The sequence below is a fragment of the Peromyscus leucopus genome, chromosome 3, assembly GCF_004664715.2.
Source record: "Peromyscus leucopus breed LL Stock chromosome 3, UCI_PerLeu_2.1, whole genome shotgun sequence".
Lineage (NCBI taxonomy): Eukaryota > Metazoa > Chordata > Mammalia > Rodentia > Cricetidae > Peromyscus > Peromyscus leucopus.
Genome location: NC_051065.1, coordinates 60597921 through 60611774, shown reverse-complemented (window position 1 = coordinate 60611774; position 13854 = coordinate 60597921). Strand labels below are relative to the sequence as shown.

The 13854-nt window shown below is 45.9% G+C and overlaps 1 non-coding gene across 1 annotated transcript; it reads left to right on the top strand.

The window, feature by feature from the left end:
- The first annotated feature begins 5135 nt into the window (after positions 1–5135).
- On the top strand, positions 5136–5207 carry Trnac-gca. Its single transcript has one exon. It is a non-coding gene; the product is annotated as a tRNA-Cys (tRNA).
- The last annotated feature ends 8647 nt before the right edge of the window (positions 5208–13854 follow it).

Below are 13854 nucleotides of genomic sequence, written 5' to 3'. Positions count from 1 at the left end.
AGCAAAAATTTCTGCAGTTGCAAAAGTATGAGAAGAAATTGATGAAACAAATTCTGAGAGGACAGATGACTTGGGGGTTAGAAACCTAGTTATCAGAATTATGTAGATTTTCCCTGCATTTGTCTAAAACACCAATGCAGGCTAATAAAAAATACTGGAAGTGTGTGCTTGTGTGCGTTTAACTGGACAAATGGTTCCTAAAACATATAAGTACAGTAGCCAAAAACAAGAATGGTCTTAGATAAAGTATAGAAGGATGTGTTGAACCAGAGCTCAAAGCTCATTCATTCAAGAGAAAGGAAGGAAGTGTGGGGTTCTCACAAAGCTGGGCAGAAATTCAAAGGCCGAGGCTAGACTCATTAGAAAGACTCCTTTCTGTGTCTGTGTAGTTTGAATGTGAAATGTTCTGAAGGGTGAATTAATGTGATGGAGACTTGGTTCCTCCTCCCCCACCCCCCAGCTAGTGAAACTATGTTGGGGGCAATAAAAACTTCAAGAGGTGGGGCCTAGCTGAAGGAAGTAGATTACTGAAGTGCTTTTAAAATATTTTTTAATTTTTGAAATTATAATATAATTATATAATTTCCCTCCTTCCCTTTCCTTCTTTCAACACCTCCTATATACCCCCTTGCTCTCTCTCAAATTATAGCCTCCTTTTCTTTAATGGTTCATACACACACACACACACACACACACACACACACACACACACACTTCTAAATATAACCTACTCAGCCCATATTGTAGGCGAGTGTGTTTCAGCTCTGGGAAAAGGTATCCTGACGGTTCAGGACTCAGGCAACACCTTGAGCTTCTGGGACAGCTCTGGCAACCGGAGCTGAGATGGGACAGCTCAGTCCTGGAGCGGAAGGTATCCTGACTGTTTGGGAGTCAGGCTACACCTGGAGTTAGGGTGCGGTGGGGGATGGTCTCTGCAGGATATAGCAATGCCGCTCCTCTCCCGGGGAGCCACTACAGCTGACCTTTACTCAGCCCCCACTTAAGGAGGCTTTCCAGAGGAACCCTGCGGCTTCTCGGCTGGAGATGTTGCTTCTTTTGCTTCACTCTGCTAAAGGGGAAACCCCGCAGAAATGTAGCAATCTCCTCCGGCTCTGGTGAAGAGAAGTTGTTACTTTCTCTGCTCCACCTTGCTCAGTCCCCTAAGGGAGGATGTCTCTGCAAGTCTTTTTCTGCTCAGTCCACTAAGGGACGTCTTAGCAAGGTTCTTCTTCTCTGCACCAGCGAATGAAGATCTTTACACCCAAAACTCTTTTGAGAAAGAGATTTATTTGGGAAGGAGGAGTCCAGGAAAGTAGCTGCCTCTACCAGGGTGGGAGAGAACAGCCTGCAACTGAATAGGCAGGGTGGTTTATATAGGATCTCTTGAGGGTGGAGTTTCTCCAGGGAGAAGATTTTCTGTCCAGGGTTTGTTATTTATTTTTTTTCCTTGCTTAGGGATTGGTTAGTTTTGGATTAGGGGCAGAGATGGCCTTGATTTCAGAGCCAAACTGTGTTTCTTTCACTGGCCTTTTTAACCTTTCTCTCTAATTCTAAGACCATGGCTTATTTCTTTCACTGGCTCTAATTCTAGGGACAAAGTGTGTTTCTTTGGTACTGGGCTTGGGGATAAAGTGTTTCTTTCTCTGGCTCAGGTCCCAGACCCAGGGTGTGTTTCTTCCCTATTTCTGGGCTCCAGGGACAGGGTGGGTTTCTTAAGCCAGCCCCATTTCCATACACATATGCTATTACTTGTATATATATGAGTTCAGAGCTCACTATTCGGTACTGGATAACCGACTAGTGTTATATTCCCGAAGGAAGACTATTTCTCCTGCTCTCATCATTCCTTAGTTGTCTATAGTTCTTTGTCTAGGGTTGAGGCCTTGTGAGATTCCCCCTTCCATGTTATCATGTCTGTTGGTGTTGTCCTTGTTCAGGTCTTGTTTAGGCAGCCACGGTGATGAGACTTCATGGACATAACTTCACTGACATTTCTAGGAGACAAAATCTCACAGCAAACTTCCTATTCCTCTGGCTTTTACTGTAGGCAGACTTTTCTATCCTGCCAGTCAGTTCCCAAATAACCACACAGAGACTTAATATTAATTATAAATGCCTGGCCTATAGCTTTGGCTTGTTTTTTTAGCTAGATCTTATGACTTAAATTAACCCATTACTATTAATCTATGTGCTGCCCTGAGGCTCATTTACCTCATCTATGAACTTTCCATGTTGCTTCTTCTGCATCTGACTCATGACTCTGGTGACTCCACCCTTATTCTTCCCAGCATCCTCTCAGTTTGGCTCTCCCACCTAACCTCTACCTGTCCAGCTATTGGCCAGTCAGCTTTTTTTTATTAACCAATGAGAGTAATACATGCTTAAGTGTACAAAGTCTGTTCACAGCATTTTATAATCTCGCCCTGCTCCCCTTCTGCAATGATCCCTGAGTCTTAGGTGCAAGAGTTGTGCTGTAGACATATCAGTTGGGACTGGGCAGCACAAGTCTCCTGTTCTCTGGATTTTGATCAGTAGTAGTTTTCTGTAATGATCTCTGTCTGTTGCAAGTAGAAGTTTTCTTGATGCGGGGTGAGAACTGCACTTACTTGTGGGTATAAGGATAAATATTTAGAACATAGTCAGGGATTGTGCTAGTTTAGTAAAGTAGCATTCTTAGGTTCTCATATGAGATCCATGACTTCTCTGGCCCCAGGGAGTTGGCTGGGTCTCCAGTAACAAGAATAAGTTCCCTTTTGTAGAGCTGGATGTAAGTCCATTTAGAGAGCTGTTGGTTATTGCCACTGTTGTACTTTTAGAGTTATTGTGCCATGCTGGTCATTGTTCGTAGATGCCATAGGTAGGTAGGACTATCGGTTGCTTCCATCCCCTTGGAAGCTTGCATGGTGCCTTCTGGTAAAAGTAAGCCTTTCATCTTTCCAATGGTTTCTCCAGGTATTTGTGACAGTGACAAAAAAAATCGATACAGACAAATGGTTAATGGCAAAGGCAGTTTGCTGAGCACTGGAGAAACTGAGGTAGCTGAGGAAGGTGGACCTGTTCAACAAAGGGAATTGGCAATCGGGCCCATATAGAAAGGAAAGAAGCCTATGAATCCAGACCTCTGCCTCACACTACATACTAAAGACAGTTCTGAAACAAAGTGGCATCCTGGGCGGTGGTGGCCCACACCTTTAATCCCAGCACTTGGGAGGCAGAGGCAGGTGGATCTCTGTGAGTTCAAGGCCAGCCTGGGCTACAAAGGAGTTCCAGGAAAGGCACAAAGCTACACAGAGAAACCCTGTCTCAAAAAACCACAAGAAAAAAAAAAAAAAAAAAGAAACAAAGTGGCAGTCAACCCAACAAGGTTTAGGGGAGTAATACAGGAAATTAAAAAGGAGATGCTTAAATTGAACAAAGAGTACACATTACCATAAAGAAAAAGGTCAGTTAAGGCAGCCATCTTAAAATGACTTCACGTCATGAGTAGGTACCATTAGGAGAAAGTAATTCTGGTAATTCTGATGTTCTATTGCACAGCTGGGTGACTGCAGATAAAAATCATCTTCAGGGCTGGGACATGACTCAGAAGTTAGGAGCACTGACTGCTCTCCCAGAGGACCTGAGTTCAATTCCCAGCACCTACATAGTAGCTAACAACTGTCTGTAACTCTAGTTCTATGGGATCCAATGTCCTCTTCTGGCCTCTGTGGGCAACACACACACACACTTTGCACAGACACATATACAGGCAAAACATTTCTATACATAAAATAATATAAATTTTTAAAATGTTTCTTTTATTCCCAAAAAGTCAGGGGCCTGTAGCATTGTTTTTTTTATTATTATTTTATTTTATTTTACAATACTATTCAGTTCTACATAACAGCCACAGATTCCCTTGTTCTCCCCCTTCCTGCCCCCCTCCCAGGGGCCTGTAGCATTACACAGGCTCCAACTTAAAACTGCAAACACAGGTCCTGAATGCATCAGTCAGCTTCAGGTCCCACGGTTGGTTTTCTTTCTCCTGTCCCTCCTTAAGATCCTTGCTCTTCCTCCTTCCAGGTGTGACACAGGCTGTAGCTTTACTTACTGCTCCCATCTGTGGGGCTCGAGGCTGTGCCCTAGGAAACACTTCTCACAGTGCTGGACCCCCAAGCTGTCTACTGCTCAGCCCTCAATTCCCGGCCACAGATGGCAGCCTTCCTCCCCTGCCCCTGCTTCCATGGAGTTCTTTGAACTTTTACAGCCTCAAAGGTCCTTTCCACAGTGCTTGGCAGTGTAACCTGTTGCTGATGGGAGAGAGCCAGATAATTTCAATGGCCCCATAGAATTCCATGCAGAAGGCAGCATCCCCCTGTCTCTCAGGCTGGGCAAGCAGAGGAGAGGCTTCTGGGCCACCTCATGAGAAGGTGGCTAGGATGCCAAGGGAGGCCTGTGGGTAGAAGAAGAAATTTCCTTCCTTAAGAGAAAAATATGGGTTGGAGAGAGAGAGAGAGAAAATGGTACTAAGGGAAGTGCATTTTTTCTAGATGGGATAGGGCTTTGCCCACTGGCCGTCAGATCTGAGTTAGATGGGACTCATTGCTGGTAGCATTTCCTGGTCTTGATCTATATGCTACTATCTGTCCCTTTGCAAGCTGGGAGATGCCTTCGGCTGTTTCTTTGAGGAGCTCGTTGTCCATCACACTTCTCTGTTTTAGCTAGAGAGCAAAGTGGAGAGGCCCTCGTGTATCCTAGTCCTGCACTTGTGTAGGAAGTGCCATGGACTCTGTATGGGCGCAGGTGGGTCAGGCTTGACTGTCATCTGTGTGACAGGACAGACACTTCAGTCCGATAGTTGCTGTTTATAGGTCTCCATCATGGTGGGCTCTGGCTTTGACTCTAAGGACCATTCTAGCAGACAGGTCCATGCTTCTCTAGGTAGTAGCTGGCCCTAGGGGTTTGTGGAGATGACACAGCTGTAGACTTCCAGGGGAGTGACCCTGTCTTTTGGTACACAGCAGAAGATCGGTTTCCTTTAACTCGGGATTGATGCGCCTGAGATCTCCATTCTGTAATGCCAATAAACAGGTTACAAGGGATGTGGGTGTGACTCTAGGAGTAAAAGATGTTAATTAGACTCCATATGAGTAGAAGGGGGTATAGCTCAGGGGTAGAGCATTTGACTGCAGATCAAGAGGTCCCTGGTTCAAATCCAGGTGCCCCCTGGTTTTTGTGTATCAGTGGGTAGGCACCCACTTTGTTTTTGAGACATGGTCTCGTACTGCACCTGGAGTTTACTGGTCGACTGTAGGATACCCCATCCTCCTTCCTTGAACCTTCACTAGACTGGTGGCCAGCAAGCTGCCCCCCCAATCCTCCCAGCTCCATTCTCTCTGTCTTTGTCCTCCTGTGCCTGTCTCCCAGTGCTGGGTTATCAGGCATGCTATACCTCTTCATGGTTTCTTTGTTTTTGTTTTTTTGTTTTTTTTTCCACGGGGGCTGGAGATTTGAGCTCAGTTTTTAGTGCTCACAGGGCAGGGCACCTTTCCCACTGAGCTGTCTTCAAAGCCCCACCACTAGCTCTAGCCAGTGAAATCGATGCTGGAATTTCAAGTTCTTCTTCCTTAGCAGATACTAGGATATATTTTCTTTTTCCAGAGCCAGTACATGGTGAGGCTTTAATGTGGTGGTTTTGAACCCCAAATACACATTAGGAGCACCTCAGGAGTCTATAAAAGTTTCTTTCCCAGGCCTCACCCAGACCAATTAAATCAGAATATCCTGAATGGGACCCACGTACCAGAAAAGCTTCCCAGTGGTCTCTGGACCACAGAGGTGAGAAAGAGCACTGCAGAGCTTCCTGGATGTCTCCTCAGCCAGTGCCACTCAGCCCCTGCGTTCTTAACCTTTGCAGTCAACAGTGTCTGTGTATGCTTATACTCGCAACAGGGATAACTAGACCACACCAGCATCTTCCAGGGACAACTGCTTTCTCGACTCTTTTCCTCTTCTTGATCCTTCTTTTTTCTCCACTAATTTTCCTGGGAAAGGGTGGAATTGGTCTTCTGATCTTCATTTGAAGTGGCCTGGTTTCTCTCTTCTTACCAGTTTTTTTCATGAAAGGTCTTATTTTGTGTTGTACCTTATGTCTTTGTGAAGAGGAGATATTCTTATTCTTTAACTTTTTTTTTTCTTGGCTTTGGTTCTTTTTTTTTTCTTTAAGCAACTGTGTTAGTTATTCCCATTTGGAATAACTGCCTGTGCATGTCAGAGCTTGTGACGTGCCTTCTGCCCCATTGATGGTGGGTAAGTGCATATCTGCATTGCACTTTTAGAAAACAACACGATGCACTTCACCCATGGGCTTCCTTGGCACTCAAGTGAATAAACGTATGTCCACTCATTTGCTACACGAGTTCCTTACAAAACACAACACACTTGTATAGAGAAGCTACCTAATAACAAACTAAACAAGAAATAAGGTTTTAAAAATATTTATTTCTTTTACTTTGTGAGCATTTTGCTTGCATGTATGTATGTGTACCACATGTGTGCCTGGTGCCCAGGTTGGTCAGAAGAGCGTGTCAGATGCCCTGGAACTGGAGTTACAGACCGTTGTGAGCTATCATGTGGTACTGGGAACTGAACCTGGGTCTTCTGCAAGAGCAACAAGTGCTTTTAACAATTGAGCCATCTTTAGATCCATCTATAAGTTTTTAAAAGTCTGAACCTATCCAGGCATGGTGATGAATTCCTTAAATCCCAGCACTTGAGAGGCAGAGGCAGGCTGATTTCTATGAGTTTGAGGCCAGCCTGGTCTACATAGTGAGTTGCAGGCAAGGCAGGAATACAGAGATAGACCCTTAAAATATTAAACAAATAAGTGTGGTCCTATTTTCTAGAACTAATAGAAAACAGTGTGGGCCAGTGTGCATAGCTAACTGGATGCCACGATGATGCTGGTCTTTTCTTTCTTTCTCTCTTTCTTTATTTTAAAGATTTATTTATTTATTTATTTATTTATTTATTTATTTATTTTATGTATCTGTGTGTACACTTGCACATCAGAAGAGGGCACCTGATTTCACTACACATGGTTGTGAGCCACCATGTCGGTGCTGGGAATTGAATTCAGGACCTCTAGAAGAACACCCAGTGCTCTTATCCTCTGAACCATCTCTCAAGTCCCCAGATGCTGGTCTTTTCTTATTCACATCTGACTCTTAGCTACAGCTAACTACAACCATAGATCCTTAAATCCAAAATATCATACAAGTGGCCCTGACAGAGTCTTTGCTTGCCTCTGAAACTGCACAAGTCTAGCCTCTATTGTCTGCATGTCTCTCAGCAAAACTGTCTTCTAAGCTCTCTTGCTCCTGCTCTGCTAGCTTTCTTGTATATCCCAGGGCCTCCTGCCTGGAGAGCGTGCCCCTCAGTGAGCTGGACCCTCCTGTGTCAATTAGCCATCAGTAAAATGCCCCATAGACATTCCCCAAAGGCCAGTGTGATTGGTGTACTCTCCCACCAGAGACTCCTTCAGGTAACTTCGGGCTGTGCTGAGTTCATAAAGACAGATTTATGTTTGTTTGGTCTGAATAGCTTGTGATAATTTAGTTCTTATCAAGAGTAAGGCAGTTCACAGATAATGTTGCCTTGTGTTTTGTTAAACAGACATTGCTTTGGAGAAATATATGGTATGTTGCTTAAAAGTTAGATATCTAGATTTCAAAACTTTACACTAAATATTTATGTATTACAAGAAATTACAGTACTATTTTCGTTAGTCTGAATGTTTTCATTGAAATAAATTTTGACTGTGACAAACAAAATAAAGTAAAACAAAACCAAAAATAGGTGAGATAGGCGATGTTGTGCAAAGAAGGCTTCTGGGGCCAATGGAAGGGCAAGGGCCGTATGGAGGAAAAGGACCAAGGGACACTATCTTTCTGTGGGGCAACATTTTTATACTGTTAGAACTTTCTGAGAGTTAGGACAAATTTCAGCTCATGTGGGTATGGGTACTGAGTGTGGTTTGCAATGTGACTCAGAAGGTATTTACTAGGCACTTCCAGAATGACAGGGGGCAGAGCTCAGTTCGAACATTTGACTGCAGGACAAGAGGTCCAAGTCCAGCTCCAGACACCCTCTGAGGAAGGTTGGCTTTAGTGTCCTGCAGTAAATTACCAGTTCACCCTCAGCTCGACCCATTTTATCTCTGGGTTGAGGGGCCTTACGGGGAGTGGTGGGAGGCAAACAGTCAGAAGAGACAGGAAGGAGTCTAGACTATCTTGATTGGGGCAATGGAATGTTCCAGAACTAGAAATATGGTTTTAGAACATGATCATGTTTTCACTGTTGTTTTATTTGTTTGAGACAGGTTCTCACTATGTAGCTATAGATGTCCTAGAACTCACTGTGTACCCCAGGCTGACCTTGAACTCATAGAGATCCACATGCTTCTGCCTCCCAGGTGCTGCAATTAAAGGCGAGTGCCACTATGTCCCACCAAGATCATGTTCTAAGCTTAGTCTGTCCTGGTCTTTCTTCAGGTGTACAACATAGAAGTGCAGGCTAAAAGTTGTCAAATGTGTGTGAATTCTAGAATGGTCTGGGTGTCTGGTGATATGTGCCTATTTCCTGATCCCATCCTCAGGCATTCTCATTGGTTAGGTCTGCGCTGGGCCTGCAAGGTTGAACTTGACAATGGCATCCTTCCTTCCTTCCTTCCTTCCTTCCTTCCTTCCTTCCTTCCTTCCTTCCTTCCTTCCTTCCTCCCTCCCTCCCTCCCTCCCTCCCTTCCTTCCTTCCTTCCTTTCACTCACGTTCTATTCTCAGTGTTTAAGAGGGTTGAACCGAGGCAGAAAGACTCATCCTGAATGTGGGAGCACCATAGTGAGCTGAGCATTAGCGTGCATCTCTCTCTGCTTCTTGTTTGTGAAGCTAACATGTCCAGCCTCCTCATGTTCCCTCTTTGGCCTCTCAGACTGCGAGCCACAATAAACCCTCTTCCTTAGCTTGCTTTTGTCGGGTAGTTTGTTATAGCGACGTGAAAATAACTCATCCAGGGAGAGAGTTCAAAGAGTCCTGAAAGATGCTACCTAAACACAGTGACATTACTGAGTCTCTTCCTGAAAGCGTGGCTGAGGCCTGCCAGAATTCTCTAACGTCATTACTTAGGAGTTCAGCTGCTCAGACTCCAGCATAGGGCTTCTGTATCCTTACTGTGGTTCCAGAAATATTAACAGTGCCTTAGGACTGCAGCCAGTGGCCGCTCTGGTCCTGCTCTCAGAGCTCATTAAGTCCCCTCCTGATCAGTGACTGTCCTCTTCACACCTGTCCCACCCCACTCACCTGTGTTCACTTATTTCAACACAGTCATTCCTTTCCTTCTTTTTCTTCCTTTTGGTGTGTGTGTGTGTGTGTGCGCGCAGAGGACAGAGGACAGCCTCAGGTGTGTTTCCTTAAGTCCCTTCCACTTTGCATCTGCATCTGCATCTCTCTCTCTCTCTCTCTCTCTCTCTCTCTCTCTCTCTCTCTCTCTCTCACACACACACACACACACACACACACACACACATACACACACATATACACACACACACACACACAGAGAGAGAGAGAAGAGAGAGAGAGAGAGAGAGAGAGAGAGAGAGATTCAAGACTAGAAATGTCACAAAGGGAGGACCACATGGGAGAGATGTGGGAAGAGAGAATGCCCTGGTGAGGGTGAGTCCGGGTACTAAAGAAAAAAGAATAGAAGTGTTCATTATCTGATGACCCACATGTAGAAATTTGTTCTAAAAGATGCAGAGAGATGTCAAAGTTCATGAAAACCATAGCTATTTAAAGAAAATAAAGCAAGAGCACCACCTCTGCCCCACACCGTGCAGCTGCGCCTGTCGAGCTCAGTGGATCGCAGCCGTGCTTTCTAGCCCCGGCTCCCGAGAGGTCTCCAGCAACACCTCCACACCAGCTAGGCTTGGGGCAGTTGGGCACTCTTACGGTCTGGTCTCTTTGTGATGAGGAAGCATGGTCCTGCCCAGGGCCATGACACTCTAAGCAGGACAAGGAGATCCACATGTGGGCCTGGGTTGATCTGCACCAGGCTCCGAGAAGAAAACACTGGCCCACCCGGCTCCTCGTGGCACCAGACAGGCACTGCTGTGGTGAGCAATGGAGTGATATGGGGGGGAGAGAGAAAATGGTTGACATCCTGTGGACAGAGGCATATCTGAAGAGGTGAGGAAGGGGCTGAGGTGAGCGGCCTCATTGCCACCCAGGGCCAGGTGACATCTGGGCCTGGGCTACTGCTGGGGCCCATGTCTGGGTTCACGCTCTGATGCAGCCATGGTCTCTGTTGATATCTGTGGCTCCCGATACCACCAAAGGCAGAGAGGACAGGGCTGTACACATCTGGCCGCACCCCTCACTGGCTGCAACGCTAGGGAGAACTGGTCCTGCCCCTTAACAGCTGAAGCACTCAGGAGAGAGGGTCCTACACCTCACCTGGGCAGCATACTAGAGCTGACCCTGTTGGCAGGGGCAGGGGCGAGCTGGTCCTGAGGGCATGAGAATGGGAGAGCAGGTCACACCCCTCTTGTATGCCATGTGGTGGCATGGATCAGGGAAAGATGCCCTCCTCCCCTCTCTCCTCACCACCTACAGCAGTGGGGGACTTGACCCAATCCCTCACCAGCTGCAGCACTCGGGAGAGCAGGCCCTATACCTTGCCTGGGCAGCACAATAGAGCCAACCCTGTGGGCAGAGGTGTGGGTGAGCCAACCCCGAAGTTGTGAGCATGGGAGAGCTGTCCCCATTACTCATCTGTCTTGAGGTGGCATGGGCTAGGGAGAGATGCTCCCCCTTTGTCACCCATCAACGCCTGAGTCAGGTGGGAGAGCTGTCTCTGCCCTCATCAGCTGCAGCACTTGGGAGAGTGGTCCCTACATCTCACCTGGGCAACACAGTAGAGCTGGCTCTGAAGGTATGGGTGTGGGAGAACCAACCCTGAGGATACATGACAGCTGGAGATCTGGCCCCACTGCTTGCTCCTTGCTGCAAGGGGTGAAGTAGCCAGGACAATCCTGGAGAGCCCACCCTGGTGGTGAGGACAGGGGAGAGCTGGTGGGCTGGTCAACCTTGCAACTACCCAGACCCAGAACCAGGGTTATATGTTGGCCCACTCCAACATCCACCCCATCTGTGATCTGCTGGAAAACGGGGAGGGGAGGGATCAGTTTGTGGACCCAGGGCAGCAACAGAATGTCCAGGAAGAGTCCCAGGGAGGGTCCAGCTTCCATGGTGCAGCAGAGACCAGGGGCCTCGAACCAGACCAGTGATTCTTTTCAATAAACGTCTGCATGTAAAAATCTATGGATAAAGAGGTTTACTGTGTGACTCACTGTGTCACACTGCAGCTTCCATGATGTGATTTCTTCCTTCTTCCTTTTTTCTTTCCTTTTATCTCTTAAATTTTATTTTTATTTATTTATTTTTAATAATTTATTTAATTTTATTTTATGTGCATTGGTGTGAGGGTATCAGATCCCTTGGAAGTGGAGTTACAGACAGTTGTGAGCCATCACATGGGTGCTGGGAATTGAACACAAGTCATCTGGAAGAGCAGCTAGTGCTCTTAATTGCTGAGCCATCTCTCCAGCCCCTTATTTTGTTTTATTTTGAGGTAGGGAGGGAGATGGGTGGGATTGGGAGGCATGATGTGAAAGACACAAAGAATAAATAAAAAATAAGTAAGTAAAAATAACGATATGAAGTTTCACTCAATTAAAAATAAAGCAAGATTGCTACTACCCTCAGGAAAGCAAACAGTTCAACACAAATTCTTAGCCCTACTTAACATGGCATTCATACTCACTATTAACTATTCACCACAAGAACACAAAGGATTTAACTCAGAATTGAGGTATAGATGTATTGGAAAGTGACCTGCTTGTCTATGAAGAATGCTAATGATTTCTAAACTAGGTTACTTTCAACCTAGCTCTACTCACTTAATCCCACAGATGCTAAAGTACCAGAGGAAACAACCAAAAGTGTGGAAATTGGCTGCCTGTGGGTGCCAGGGGGACTATACAAAGCATTGGCAGGTTTTTTTTTTTTTTTTTCTTGGTTTTTCGAGACAGGGTTTCTCTGTGTAGCTTTGCGCCTTTCCTGGAACTCACTTGGTAGCCCAGGCTGGCCTGGAACTCACAGAGATCTGCCTGCGTCTGCCTCCTGAGTGCTGGGATTAAAGGCGTGTGCCACCACTGCCAGGCTGCATTGGCAGGTTTTTAATGATGCGTTTTAAAACAATATTTGACTCTGAAAAATAACTGTGAAAGATACTTTGATATAAGTGCAAATATATGCAAAAGGGGACACATTCATGTGGAGATAAAGGCCACAGTAGTGCTGTCTCCGTAAAGGCCCTTTGTGCTCCTCATTCTATGTTGTCCTCCTGATGGTTTTCAGAACTCCTTCTATTATCCCTCAAGACCTGGGAAGGCCACACCCCCTTCTGCCACCACCCTTAGGGTCCTTGGGCTGGAGAGATGTGTTCAGATGTGGGTATTTCAGGTGCCTCAAGAAAATAGGCATTTTACCTTCCCCTGAGGCTTTGTGGTATATGTATAATATGAGGAAACATGACATGTGAATTCTAGAGCCCCTGAAGTATTGTATGTGTGTATATGTGTGCTGTTCCCACAGCCTGAAGAAAGAGGGAAGGGTGTGAAGACGTGAGCAAGTTAGAACTGACGACCGGAGAAGGAGCTCTCTAGGAGGAATCAGTACTAGCTAGTCTTACCAACTCTCTGGAGATAAGTTAACACTTCTAGTATATTGTAGGAATGTTGTATGTGAACATAAAAGGTAATTAGTAGACCCCTATCACAGGACAGGGGGAATAGCTCAGGGGGTAGAGTGTTAGGCCTCTAACCAATAAGGTCCCCAGTTCAAGTCTGGGTGTTCCCTGCTAAGTTTTTTTTTAATTGTTGTTTTTAATAGAAGCTGTTGCTCATATTCATTTCTGCTTTTCTTTCATTTATTCTAATTCTTTCTGGATTTTTCCAAGGCAGAGCAGATAGCTATAGAAAGAACCCATATTCCAGGAAAGAACCATCAGAGGACTCACTGTGAAGTTCATACAGGTCACAGTCAGTCACTCCTGCTATGACCCAGATAGTCTGAGTGATCCTAAGACTCACTCACTATTGGCGAAATTATTAAGGCCACTCCACGTAGTTAAAAGGGAGGTTTATATAGTGGCGTAACTTACAAATGAAGGGATAGGTAGGTCGTAGGGTCTGGGAAAGACGTAGCGCAGTTCGGTGGTGTTCTCTGCAGAACTCTGCTAGGTCTACTTCCAGCATCCAGGGTCTGGGAACCAAGAGAGGCAGCGCATCCGGATCTTGGGTCTTCAGGGACCTCTCTTGGCCCCGCCTTGTAGGCGTGACAGTTACCGAAGCCTCATGGGGGTTGGAACTTCCAGATCAAAGCTGGAATGGCTACCCACTACACATTCACTTCAGGAAATCCAGTCTAGAAGAATCTGAGGGGTTGTTGTGGCTTAAAAAAGAGTGGTCCACATAGGCTTATATATATTTAAATGCTTAGTCATCAGGGAGTAGCACTATTTGAGAAGGATCGTGGCCTTGTTGGAGTAGGTGTGGCCTTGTTGAAGGAAGTATGTCATTGAGGATGGACTTTGAGGTTTAAAAAAGTCCACACCAGGCCCAGTCTTTCTCTCTTTCTCCTCTCTCTCTGTCTGAGGATCAGGTGTGGCTCTCAGCTTCTGCTCCAGCAGCATGTATGTGCCGTGGCCCTTGTCAGCACAGTAGTGGACCTGGCCTCTGAAAACTGTCAGCCAGCTGC